The sequence below is a fragment of the Schistocerca nitens genome, chromosome 8 (assembly GCF_023898315.1).
Source record: "Schistocerca nitens isolate TAMUIC-IGC-003100 chromosome 8, iqSchNite1.1, whole genome shotgun sequence".
Classification (NCBI taxonomy): domain Eukaryota; kingdom Metazoa; phylum Arthropoda; class Insecta; order Orthoptera; family Acrididae; genus Schistocerca; species Schistocerca nitens.
Genome location: NC_064621.1, coordinates 429,261,025 through 429,273,594, shown reverse-complemented (window position 1 = coordinate 429,273,594; position 12,570 = coordinate 429,261,025). Strand labels below are relative to the sequence as shown.

At 43.3% G+C, this 12,570-nt stretch overlaps 1 protein-coding gene across 1 annotated transcript in view; it reads right to left on the bottom strand.

The window, feature by feature from the left end:
* Window positions 1-12,299, bottom strand: part of LOC126199112 (myrosinase 1-like) — a 225,047-nt gene extending 212,748 nt beyond the window's left edge. The window contains exon 1 of the mRNA XM_049935868.1: window positions 12,171-12,299. The gene's annotated coding sequence lies outside the window, so the exon portion shown is untranslated. The remainder of the gene's footprint in view (window positions 1-12,170) is intronic.
* Window positions 12,300-12,570: the final 271 nt, after the last annotated feature.

Genomic DNA, 12,570 nt, shown 5'->3' with positions numbered 1-12,570 from the left:
TAGATGAAGTAAAAAGTAAACTTACGGGAAACGGAGAAAGAAGATTAAAACATTCCTGATCCGTAGCTAATACCCCCTTCACAGTCTTCATAATCATCTTCAAGTCTTCTTTTGGCACCCCTCTGCACCTGTCTTGCTTTTTTCACTAATGTCTTGATTATATTATCAGCATGCCTTAGTCTGTGCTGATCTAAAAAGAACATAGCACGTACCGTACGGGAACCAACACACATACCCAACTTTTGAAGGACCTGGCATTTAGTTATATTTCCAAGATTGAAGGTTGCCACAGCATCATACACACCAAAATGTAGTGTATTAATTCCGACAAACACTGTTTTTGGGAGACGATGCCATATCACACTATTCAAGCACTCGTTGGGGTTCTGCGTTTTTCCGTGAAGACATTTCATCAGAAGACTTCTGTCAGCCAGATCTCTGAAAATGGGCTTTATTTCTGCCATGATGGCTGATGGTAGACTGTGGTGGTGAATGTATTTCTCTCCTGTTGTTAGTCCCCTATTGTATTTACACCAGCTGTTTTCACCTTTGGGGCACAAACCATGTTGTGGATGCTCATCCGTGGATGCGGTGTGGAAATATAAAGCCCATATAGCTCTCCTCATTTCTTCAAGATTGCCTGTATTTTGCCTGATTGCAAGGCCATAGCAGTTCTGAATGTGGTCTATTATGGAATCAGTCAATCTTCCTCTGCCATCCAAGGTTTTCCCATCATCTAGTTTTTTCCCTTTCATAACTGATTTTAACCTTCTCAGCCTGGCACCCATTCTCTTCTGCACATGTCCTATACATTCAAGTTTGCTTATATTTACACTGTTCCCATATGGTTTGCTTTCCAAAACTTCTTTGAATGCTTTAGAGTCACCATCTCCCAGATATTTGACATAGCGAACATTATACCACTGTGAAGAGCGATGAAAAATTTTCTTCACCCCAGCAACCTCCATGCCACCACTACTACCATAATAATTAGCAATACAGTCATCACTGTGTTCATTTTTCAGCCTGCCTGTGCACCTACAGTATTTAGACATTATTGCAACATCAATAACCTTGCCAGTATCAACACTAGTTGCTGTTACAACACCATTGTTGGAGGTGTGGCCCCTTTTCTGCCACGTGCCATCAAACGCCACTGTGAGGTCACGACTGCCGTCATTTTCTTCCACTGCTTCTTCCACAGCAACCTGCATTGACTTCTGTGCTACATCTTCAACTGCAGATCCTAGTACATAATTGTAAGCTTCAAACTTTGAAGGTGCACTTGGAAGATTTAGAACACCACATAGCATATCACCAGCTGCTTTGCCCTTACCAATTGCTCGCAATCCATAAACTAACCTAATATTTACACTATAAAGTTCAGTTTTCTTGTATCCATTATTTACAGTTACTGAAACCGAACTTGGAAACTTACAGCTGTATTTACAAACACTGCATATTAAATTAAACTGGGCAGCCAGGCCAACATGGGATTCTACTTTCAGAGAAACGTTTCCATGACATTTTTTGCAGCACAAACTGTTTTCAAGAGCTTCACACAATATATTCGTATCAATGAGTTCAAAAACTTCATTCCCTCTATCAAGTAAATTATATTTCTCTTCCAAATCTCTTAGTTTTTTATGAGAAGCACTGTTTTCATTTGGTGTAAGTTCGTTCGGCAAATCAGTAATAAGTGGATTCACATTTTCCAACAGTGATGATGATGAACTGCTTTGCTTTGCTAATGAATCATTATTTATTTTCTTTTGCCAGTTCACACGCTTTTTAAATACTTTTGCTTTAGCTCTAGGCATTTTCACTGCGAAAAATGAAGCACTAAATACGAAATAACTCAACAACAACTACTTTCTTATATCACACTGTTTACAAAACAGTCCCGCCACAAAGTCAAAGAGTAACTTGAGGAAACCAGAGAGAAACATTTTCGGGCAACTAGTGTATAAATAGTCGCTGGAAACCGGGATATTTGAATTCATGTCACTTTAAAGGTACTGCCAAAAAGTTCATGGTCAGCCACGAGAGACGTGTATAACTAAAGCGCAATACCCGATCTCACAAATATATAAAAATAAAATAGTTATAATTGTAGTAGAGCTATGTATGATACGTCATTTTAAAGAGGAAACATGGCAGAATATAATACGCCAATAAAAAAAAATTCGATTTTTTAACCCAAAATCCGATTCCGTATCCCCTTAAGTGAAAAATTTGAATTTGGCGCCATTCCTCAAACCTTCTTCTGCAATCCACTGCAGTAGTAACTTTCTGTGTCAACAGGTGGCAGCACAGCAGAAGTTTGTAAGATGGCCGACATCGATGTTCGTTTGTGACAGCGTTGTGTGATTGAATTCTTGAATGCAGAAGGTGAAACGCCCATACGCATTCATGAAAGACTGAAGAAGGTGTATGGTGTTGTGACAGTGGATGTCAGCACTGTTAGACGATGGGTTCGTCGTTGTAAGGAAGCTGAAGGGCAAACACCGTTGACTGACGAAAAGCGGAGCGGCAGGCCGGTGAGTGCAGTGACTCCACATAACATTCAGCAAGTTGATGACATCATTCGTGGTGACCGTCGGGTGACTGCAGATGAAGTGTGTCGCATTATTTCTCTTAGTAAAGGCAGTGTGATCACGATTATTAAAAAAATGGTTCAAATGGCTCTGAGCACTATGGGACTTAACTGCTGTGGTCATCAGTCCCCTAGAACTTAGAACTACTTAAACCTAACTAACCTAAGGACATCACACACATCCATGCCCGAGGCAGGATTCGAACCTGCGACCGTAGCAGTCGCGCGGTTCCGGACTGAGCGCCCAGAACCGCTAGACCACCGCGGCCGGCACGATTATTAAACAATTGGGGTACTCAAAAGTTTGTGCACGGTGGGTTCCAAGAATGTTAACCGATCAGAATAAAGAGGCAAGGAAAACAATAGCCTCCCAACACTTGCAGCGCTTCCGTTTGGAGGGAGATGAGTTTCTGAAAAAAATTGTGACCGGGGACGAAACATGGGTGCATTTTTTTGAACCCGAATCAAAGAGGCAGTCAATGGAGTGGCATCACACAAGCTCGCCGAGGAAGAAAAAATTCAAAACTGTGCGATTGGCAGGGAAAGTTATGGCAACAGTTTTCTGGGATACAGAGGGTGTGATTCTGGTTGATTTTTTGGAGCAGGGATGCACAATAAATTCTGTTCAATACGTCACAACCCTCAAAAAACTTAAAGCACGTCTTCAGCGAGTTCGCCCAACAAAATCAATGGCAGATGTTCTTCTTTTGCATGACAATGCAAGACCACACACCAGTCGTCACACCTCTGACGAGATTGTCAAAATTGGATGGGAAGTTTTGCCTCATCCCCCATACAGCCCTGACCTGGCACCATCAGACTTCCATCTGTTCGGGCCACTAAAAGAAGCTCATCGTGGGATTCATTTTGAAGATGAGGAGGCCGTCAAAACATCCGTGCGTCAATGGCTTAGGAAGCAGAGCTGTGATTTTTACCGTGCTGGGATACGTGCCCTTGTTCAAAGATGGACCAAAACTGTAGAGATGGGCGGAGATTACATTGAAAAATGACAAAATGATCCTCAATGTTGTGGTTTTCAACCTATGTAATTGCATTTAAATTTCCTGACAATTAAACGTAGAAAAAAACATAGGAGGCATTACTTTTTGACTGACCCTCGTACTTTGAAGGAGACAACGGTAAGCAACATGTTTTTTTCACATCAGTCTCATTACTTTATTGTCGCACCTCATATATGAGGTGGGGAGCTGAGATGGGGTGAGGTGGGGAGGTGAGGTGGGAAGGGCGGGGGGAGGAAAACGGAAAGACCCAGGAGGAACAAAGTGGGAGCAGGCAAAGAAAGTAGAGAGTATTACGTCAACTAACTTAGGCAGTCGAAATGTGCCAAAATGCTAAAGTGTCTCCACTCCGTTTGTCCATTCAGGGTTTGATGTGGAAAACGATTAATGGCTCTCATAATTTCGAACTCCTCCGGGATGCTTAAAGCATGCTCCTTGTTTCTTAAGTTATTAGTGAGATCGGTGACGGAATGTCTCTGCTCGCAAAGATGGGTTTTCAAGGCAGATTTTGAGCCAGAAACCCTAAGATGTTTTTTAAATCTGGTGCTAAAGTTCCTGCCTGTTTGTCCGATGTACCGCATGGGGCAATCTTTGCAAGTGGTGCAATACACCTCGGTTGCATTATATTTGGAAAAAATGGTTCAAATGGCTCTGAGCACTATGGGACTTAACATCTGTGGTCATCAGTCCCCTAGAACTTAGAACTACTTAAACCTAACTAACCTAAGGACATCACACACATCCATGCCCGAGGCAGGATTCGAACCTGCGACCGTAGCGGTCACGCGGTTCCAGACTGAAGCGCCTAGAACCGCACGGCCACACCGGCCGGCTATATTTGGAAGAGGTGGCATGTTCTCTGGTCTCTACTTTGTGCCAACGTTGCTGGCAGTGAAGAAACCATAACAGTCTGCCCATCTTTTCGGGAATATTACTGAAATATGGAATTTTATGATACATGATACCAGCGGCCACCCAACTATTGGCACTGATAATGAAAACAAAAAAATGCTGTCTGTTAGAGTGGCTTTTCTTCTTATCTTTCTCAGGATACCCCGATTTATACCAATGGCGAACTCACTGTCAAAGCCATTTTTGTAGACTATGAAGTGTATGATTCGAAACCCTTTATCAACGGGATAGTATGAAGCCTGTATAGAAACGACCTGAAAGCTGACATTTTGTACTTGGTAGGGCGGTTGGAGGAGCTATCAATCACTATATCAGTGGAAGTTCCTTTTCTGTAAATGTCGTAAGGTAATCTTAAGGTCGAGATATGGTAGCGACCCCCATCCATTGTGCTTAGGAGTAAATTGAATGTTCTCTTGTAAGCCATTTAACTCGTCCACGAACTGACAACATTCCTCGCGTTTCCCATAGAAAAGAAGGTGAATGTCATCTACATACCTATACCAACGATCTTGCTAGCATACACTGAAAACTGAGTCATAGCGTCCTACTCAAAAGCTGTCATGAACATATTTGAAAGACAATATGACATGGGGGATCCCATTGCAAGACCTTGTTTTTGTAAAAAGATATTATTCCCAGAGCTGAAGAACCTTAGAACCAACTCCAACAACTTGAGTACATCATTGATTTTGTTGCTGGGTCTTCCGCCCTGCACCCTTAAATTCTGAGCCACAATATCCGGCATCAGATCGTCCAGAATACTGGTATACATGTTCTTGACATCCAGGAAGACTAGATGAGTTCCTGGGGGGATATTTAAACTAGAAAGTTTTTCAATTAACTGTCCCCTATTGCGAATGTTAAAGGAAATCGAGAGGCGCTAATGCTGGTCGAGGTACTTCGCAAGCAACTTCTCAGTATTGCAATCAAATCCACTATGGACGTTAACAATTGGACGAGTTGGCAAGTCGACTTAATGTACCTTAATCAAAGCTCGGAGTCTTGGAGTTACTGGGTACATAGGAAAAATGATTTTCTTCTTGAACGGATTTGGAAAGGTAGTGGTTGTATTAAGGGTCTTTTTTAAGCTGGTCAAGTATGTGTTCGTAGGGTCTACATTAGACTTAAAAATTCCATTATCTACAAAGAAAGACTGCACTTTAATCACATACTGATCTTCAGTTGAGATAACGACTGTGTTTCTCTAGCGCTTTAAGTTCGTCGAGTTTTTTGTTATTAATGTCCAAAACAGACTTGTCACTGTAAAGTCGTTCCTTGACTAAACCAGACCCATTGTAGTCTGCACGACCTCCCTCGATTATTTTCTTGAAGCCAATAGCTACTTCATAGCGTTGAGCCGTGGTTAGGTTGGCACAATCTGGCGCAGAGACGGCGTGGGAGGTCAACGAACTAATCCCTTGTCGATTGGTCATATCATTGATGTATGACATCCTTTCTCTAAAAATGATGTTTCTTTCTCATTAAAGTTGATATCAGAAATGTTGAACATCCTAAGACAAAAGTCAAAACTACACTCAGTGGCATCCTGATGAACAATCTAATGCCCCTTATTACGTAACCTACTTAGTTTACCCTGATGTGTAGCACTAATACGATCTCTAAACTGTCCCCCTACATCCTCAATGTGCTCGCGGGCCAAATCATACTGCTGCCCGCTTACTAACCTGGAAAATGCCAACTGGGCTAAATACAATCCCTTATTTACCTGATCCTTTTTTTGCATTCAAACTTCGTATTTCACATCTGACAAAATATGTCATAACTCCGCGAATGTAATGTTCAGGCATAGCCAATCTTTCTCGGAACAAGTGTTTTATATAATTTGGGATGCAACCATTCTGAGACACAGCTTATTTAACTGGACATGTGCTTTAACTTTAATTAAGGCTTTACTTTTATTTAAAAATAGAAAGAAGGCCCTTTTTGCCTCAATTGGCATGCGCCTGCAGCCCACTTTTGGGTAGGGCAATCACAGCTATCAGTAGTCATTTTGGGTATTAACAGCTTCAGCTATATTTTGTCCTTTATTATTGGATCACTATGGGTTTCGTGGCGCTAAAAGTCACATCTTCAGGTGAACATCTGTATAACAATTAATCCAGAACGAATAACAGCCCTGAATATACAGTGGTGTCGTAAATTATTTTAAGATTTTAAGAAATTTTTGAAAACTATTAAAATCTTTTACATGAGAATATAAAATGTTAGTACTCACGTAACTAAAACATTAGTCACCTGAAGATGTGGCTTTTAGTGCCGCGAAACCGGTGGTGATCCAATAATAAAGGACTAAATACAGCTGAAGCGGTTTATTAATATCCAAGCTGACTTCCAACAGGATGGAGCAACTGCCCATAAAGCCGGCCAAACCTTGGAGCGCACATGAACAATCTGCACGCCTGACAGAGTTGTTAGCAGAGCTCAGTTTGGTCGCAGCGTTAGGTGGCCACCCGGGCCACCTGAACTGTCACTATGCGATTACTTTGTGTGGGAAGCCCTGAAGTCTAAGGTCTATCGCAAAAATCCTCATGGCCTTCAAGAACTGCAGCAGAACATTTCGTACGAGACTGCAGCAATTCCAGCTGTCCAGTTTCCGTCCGCCTTCAGCAACTTGCTGACAAGGGTCCGAAAGCGCCAAGATATGAATCGTCGTCACTTTCAACATCTACTATAGACAACTTAGTACTGCATTTCCTTTCCTCTGCTGTGTTTCTTTGTACCCTGGAACTCTTTTCTCCGTGCCATTTTTATTTGCCTCGCCCTGTAGATCGGTGTTGTGTAGATAACCAATGAAAATGTTCGTGCTGCCGAGCAGCCTTCTTTTACATTGAAAAATGAAGTCATTACTTATTTTTAAAAGTTAAGTCAGTAGCTCGTGGTCTTGTGGTTAGCATTGCTGACTCTCGATCATTGTGCTCCGGGTTCGATTCCCGGCCGGACGGCGGATTTTCTCTGGTCGCGGCTGCGTTTCTGTGTTACCATCATTTCGTCATCATTGATGCCCAGACCGTTGAAGTGGCGTCAGATGAAGACTTCCCTCAGGCGCCAACTGCCCAGACTGGGATTCGCTGCCAACAATGCCATACGCACATTTCATTTTTTTTTTTTTACAATAAAACTGTACAAGCTTTCCACCTCTTCGTGATGAAGAACCTGAAAATGTCCAGTTATATGTACATCTACGGCGATTAAGAATTCATATATCAACAAATTACGCCCTTAAATATTGTCAGAATATAACCCAGTTATTATGAATATATGGGAGATACATTATGAAGGTATGTTATATCAATTGAAAGAGAAAGATATCGTTAATAGTGAGATAGAAGTACTGTAGCGCATAGGTCTCGCGGGTAGGAGTCGATTAGTCACTCGCTATGTTTGGCAGCTGGGTGATAACTCGAGTAACAGTGGGTCGGGAACTATCGTCGCCGGACCGACTGAGATGACGTTGTGAGAAAGGAGAACTGCGTTATACTGGGCATTATACTGGCGTGCTTCGATAGCTCAAATAGTAGAGCACTTGCCCGCGAAAGGCAAAGGTCCCGAGTTCGAGTTTCGGTCGGGCACACAGTTTTAATCTGCCAGGAAGTTTCATATCAGCGCACACTCCGCTGCAGAGTGAAAATCTCATTCTGGAAACATCCCCCAGGCTGTGGCTAAGCCATGTCTCCGCAGTATCCTTTCTTTCAGGAGTACTAGTTCTGCAAGGTTCGCAGAAGAGTTTCTGTGAAGTTTGGAAGGTAGGAGACGAGATACTGGCAGAAGTAAAGCTGTGAGTACCGGGCGTGAGTCGTGCTTCGGTAGCTCAGATGGTAGAGCACTTGCCCGCGAAAGGCAAAGGTCCCGAGTTCGAGTCTCGGTCGGGCACACAGTTTTAATCTGCCAGGAAGTTTCATATCAGCGCACACTCCGCTGCAGAGTGAAAATCTCATTCTGGAAACATCCCCCAGGCTGTGGCTAAGCCATGTCTCCGCAGTATCCTTTCTTTCAGGAGTGCAAGTTCTGCAAGGTTCGCAGAAGAGCTTCTGTAAAGTTTGGAACGTAGGAGACGAGATACTGGCAGAAGTAAAGATGTGAGTACCGGGCGTGAGTCGTGCTTCGGTAGCTCAGATGGTAGAGCACTTGCCCGCGAATGGCAAAGGTCCCGGGTTCGAGTCTCGGTCGGGCACACAGTTTTAATCTGCCAGGAAGTTTCATATCAGCGCACACTCCGCTGCAGAGTGAAAATCTCATTCTGAATACAACAATTCTTACATTTCATTATGGTAGCGTATTTATAAGTAAAATACGTTCATATCTCTTGTCGAAAGAATTTACCTAGAGTATTGGGGCACTCTTTAAATGAAAACAAACTGATAGTTCGGTAATTTTCACATCTGTCAACACCTGCTTTCTTTGGGATTGGTATTATTATATTCTTCTTGAAGTCTGAGGGTATTTCGCCTGTCTCATATATCTTGTTCACCAGATGGTAGAGTTTTGTCAGGACTGGCTCTCCCAAGGCCATCAGTAGTTCCAATGGAATGTTGTCTACTCCCGGGACCTTGTTTCGACTTAGGTCTTTCAGTGCTCTGTCAAACTGTTCATGCAGTATCGTATCTCCCATTTCATCTTCATCTACATCCTCTTCCATTTCCATAAAATTGTCCTCAAGTACATCGCCCTTGTATAGACCCTCTATATACTCCTTCCACCTTTCTGCTTTCCCTTCTTTGCTTAGAACTGGGTTTCCATCTGAGCTCTTGATGTTCATACAAGTGGTTCTCTTATCTCCAAAGGTCTCTTTAATTTTCCTGAAGGCAGTATCTATCTTACCCCTAGTGAGAAAAGCCTCTACATCCTTACATTTGTCCTCTAGCCATCCCTGCTTAGCCATTTTGCACTTCCTGTCGATCTCATTTTTGAGACGTTTGTATTCCTTTTTGCCTGCTTCATTTACTGCATTTTTATATTTTCTCCTTTCATCAATTAAATTCAATATTTCTTCTGTTACCCAAGGATTTCTACTAGTCCTCGTCTTTTTACTTATTTGATCGTCTGCTGCCTTCACTACTTCATCCCTCAAAGCTACCCATTCCTCTTCTACTGTATTTCTTTCCCCCATTCCTGTCAATTGTTCCCTTATGCTCTCCCTGAAACTCTGTACAACCTCTGGTTCTTTCAGTTTATCCAGGTCCCATCTCTTTAAATTCCCACCTTTTTGCAGTTTCTTCAGTTTTAATCTACAGGTCATAACCAATAGATTGTGGTCAGAGTCCACATCTGCCCCTGGAAATGTCTTACAATTTAAAACCTGGTTCCTAAATCTCTGTCTTACCATTATATAATCTATCTGATACCTTTTAGTATCTCCAGGGTTCTTCCATGTATACAACCTTCTATCATGATTCTTAAACCAAGTGTTAGCTATCATTAAGTTGTGCTCTGTGCAAAATTCTACCAGACGGCTTCCTCTTTCATTTCTTAGCCCCAATCCATATTCACCTACTACGTTTCCTTCTCTCCCTTTTCCTACACTCGAATTCCAGTCACCCATGACTATTAAATTTTCGTCTCCCTTCACTATCTGAATAATTTCTTTTATTTCATCATACATTTCTTCAATTTCTTCGTCATCTGCAGAGCTAGTTGGCATATAAACTTGTACTACTGTAGTAGGTGTGGGCTTCGTATCTATCTTGGCCACAATAATGCGTTCACTATGCTGTTTGCAGTAGCTTACCCGCATTCCTATTTTCCTATTCATTATTAAACCTACTCCTGCATTACCCCTATTTGACTTTGTGTTGATAACCCTGTAGTCACCTGACCAGAAGTCTTGTTCCTCCTGCCACCGAACTTCACTAATTCCCACTATATCTAACTTTAACCTATCCATTTCCCTTTTTAAATTTTCTAACCTACCTGCCCGGTTAAGGGATCTGACATTCCACGCTCCGATCCGTAGAATACCAGTTTTCTTTCTCCTGATAACGACATCCTCTTGAGTAGTCCCCGCCCGGAGATCCGAATGGGGGACTATTTTACCTCCGGAATATTTTACCCAAGAGGACGCCATCATCATTTAATCATACAGTAAAGCTGCATGCCCTCGGGAAAAATTACGGCCGTAGTTTCCCCTTGCTTTCAGCCGTTCGCAGTACCAGCACAGCAAGGCCGTTTTGGTTAATGTTACAAGGCCAGATCAGTCAATCATCCAGACTGTTGCCCTTGCAACTACTGAAAAGGCTGCTGCCCCTCTTCAGGAACCACACGTTTGTCTGGCCTCTCAACAGATACCCCTCCGTTGTGGTTGTACCTACGGTACGGCTATCTGTATCGCTGAGGCACGCAAGCCTCCTCACCAACGGCAAGGTCCATGGTTCATGGGGGGGGGGGGGGGGGGGGCTTTTCAATGTAGAAACCTGAAAGTGATGCGGATGTAAAGACTTTGTTTGTAGTTTAATTACATGAAGATGATATTCATTTAAAGAAATGCACATATTACACGATTATTCTGAGGTGTTCAAAACCTCTTACAGTCATTATTTCCGCAGTCTCGGAATATCGACTACAATTTATCGGTAGATGGCAGACCTGAACTTTTAGGACAGCTGTGTTCCAACAATGATCATTCTTGCCTTGGAGAACTCTGTTTACTTCATCGCTATCTGAAGATTCGGTAGACTGATCATATTTGCCATTATCCGTAACTACTGTATGGGTATCAACCTTCAGAATCACTTTCATCGCGAAAATCACTTACGTCATTTTCACATTTAAGTTCTTCTAACAAGGCTTCCTGTATAACATGTCATTCCCTCATACCATTTTCACACAAATGATCTTCACACTCAGGGACAGAGCAGTTACATGAAGTGTCCTGCAGGATCACAGTGAACTTTCAAGAAATATTTGGCAACTTAATTAAAGACTATTGTCTCACTACTTGGAACGTCCATCCTAGATCTCCATCAATGCTGAATCTGTATTGGTGGCAGCGGGCTGTGTGTTGACGCATGCATAATAACAAACAAAAAACTCTAGGATGAGAGTGACCGGGATGTACACTTTTAGGGTTAAACAGTTTCAATGACGCCAGGGAACAACAGGTGGACCTGAAGCTGCGACCGGATAGAGGCGCCTTACCCGCTGCCTCCGTTCGCGTAATCCGCAACGCTTCTGCGCATAAGCGACTGATAGGAACAGATAAGTGTTCCGAGGTCAGCCGGTCAGCTGAAGCCATTGGTTGCACGAGATAGGCAAGCGCATTTCCCGTAGACATATATCTAAAGCCGCGCGTGCTAATGTCATCCATATAAACATAGCACCAGTATTCACTTCAGTGCGACGGTACTTAGACCGTTGAAAAGACGGCGGAGATACAGAAAGTATTGATTCTCAAGTGCAAAGCGTCGCTTTCACGGTACGAGACACTGCTATGCACACGCTAAATTGTTCGTTTCCCTCTTTAGGTGGATCAAACGAAGCGCTCGAAGACTGGTCAGATGTCGAACTATGCGGGACAGCGCTTGAAGACACGCCCGATGTCGAACTATGCGGGGCAGCGCTGCTCGGGAACTTTGACGGCTTCCTGGCGCGCCGCGAGAGGAGGAGAAGCAGGTTGCCGGAAAACTTACCTCAGGCAAGAAGGTCGCAGCACCAGCACTGCAAGCACAGCCCAGCACAGCACAGCAACGCGCGTCCCGTGCTGTGTGTTTGACGGCGGCGTCGCGACTGGTAGGCGGCTTGGTTTGCCTTGGCTCGCCTGGACGCGACCTTGGCAGCCATCAGGATGACTCAGCAGCTCCGCCGCTCTTCCTGCTGCTATCGCACAGCTGTTCCTCACGAGCTCTCGCTTCAATTCAGCATATCAGGAGATGCTGCCAAAGGTGGGTTTACACTTCTGCGCCTACAAGTAGTCGCCGTGTACCTGTGTTTGCCTCATACGCAAGAAAAAGCACACTTTTTTATCCGCGCAACCGACCGACCGAACGACCGACCGGCAGACTTAACGAGGGTTGTTATTTTAGCCAATCA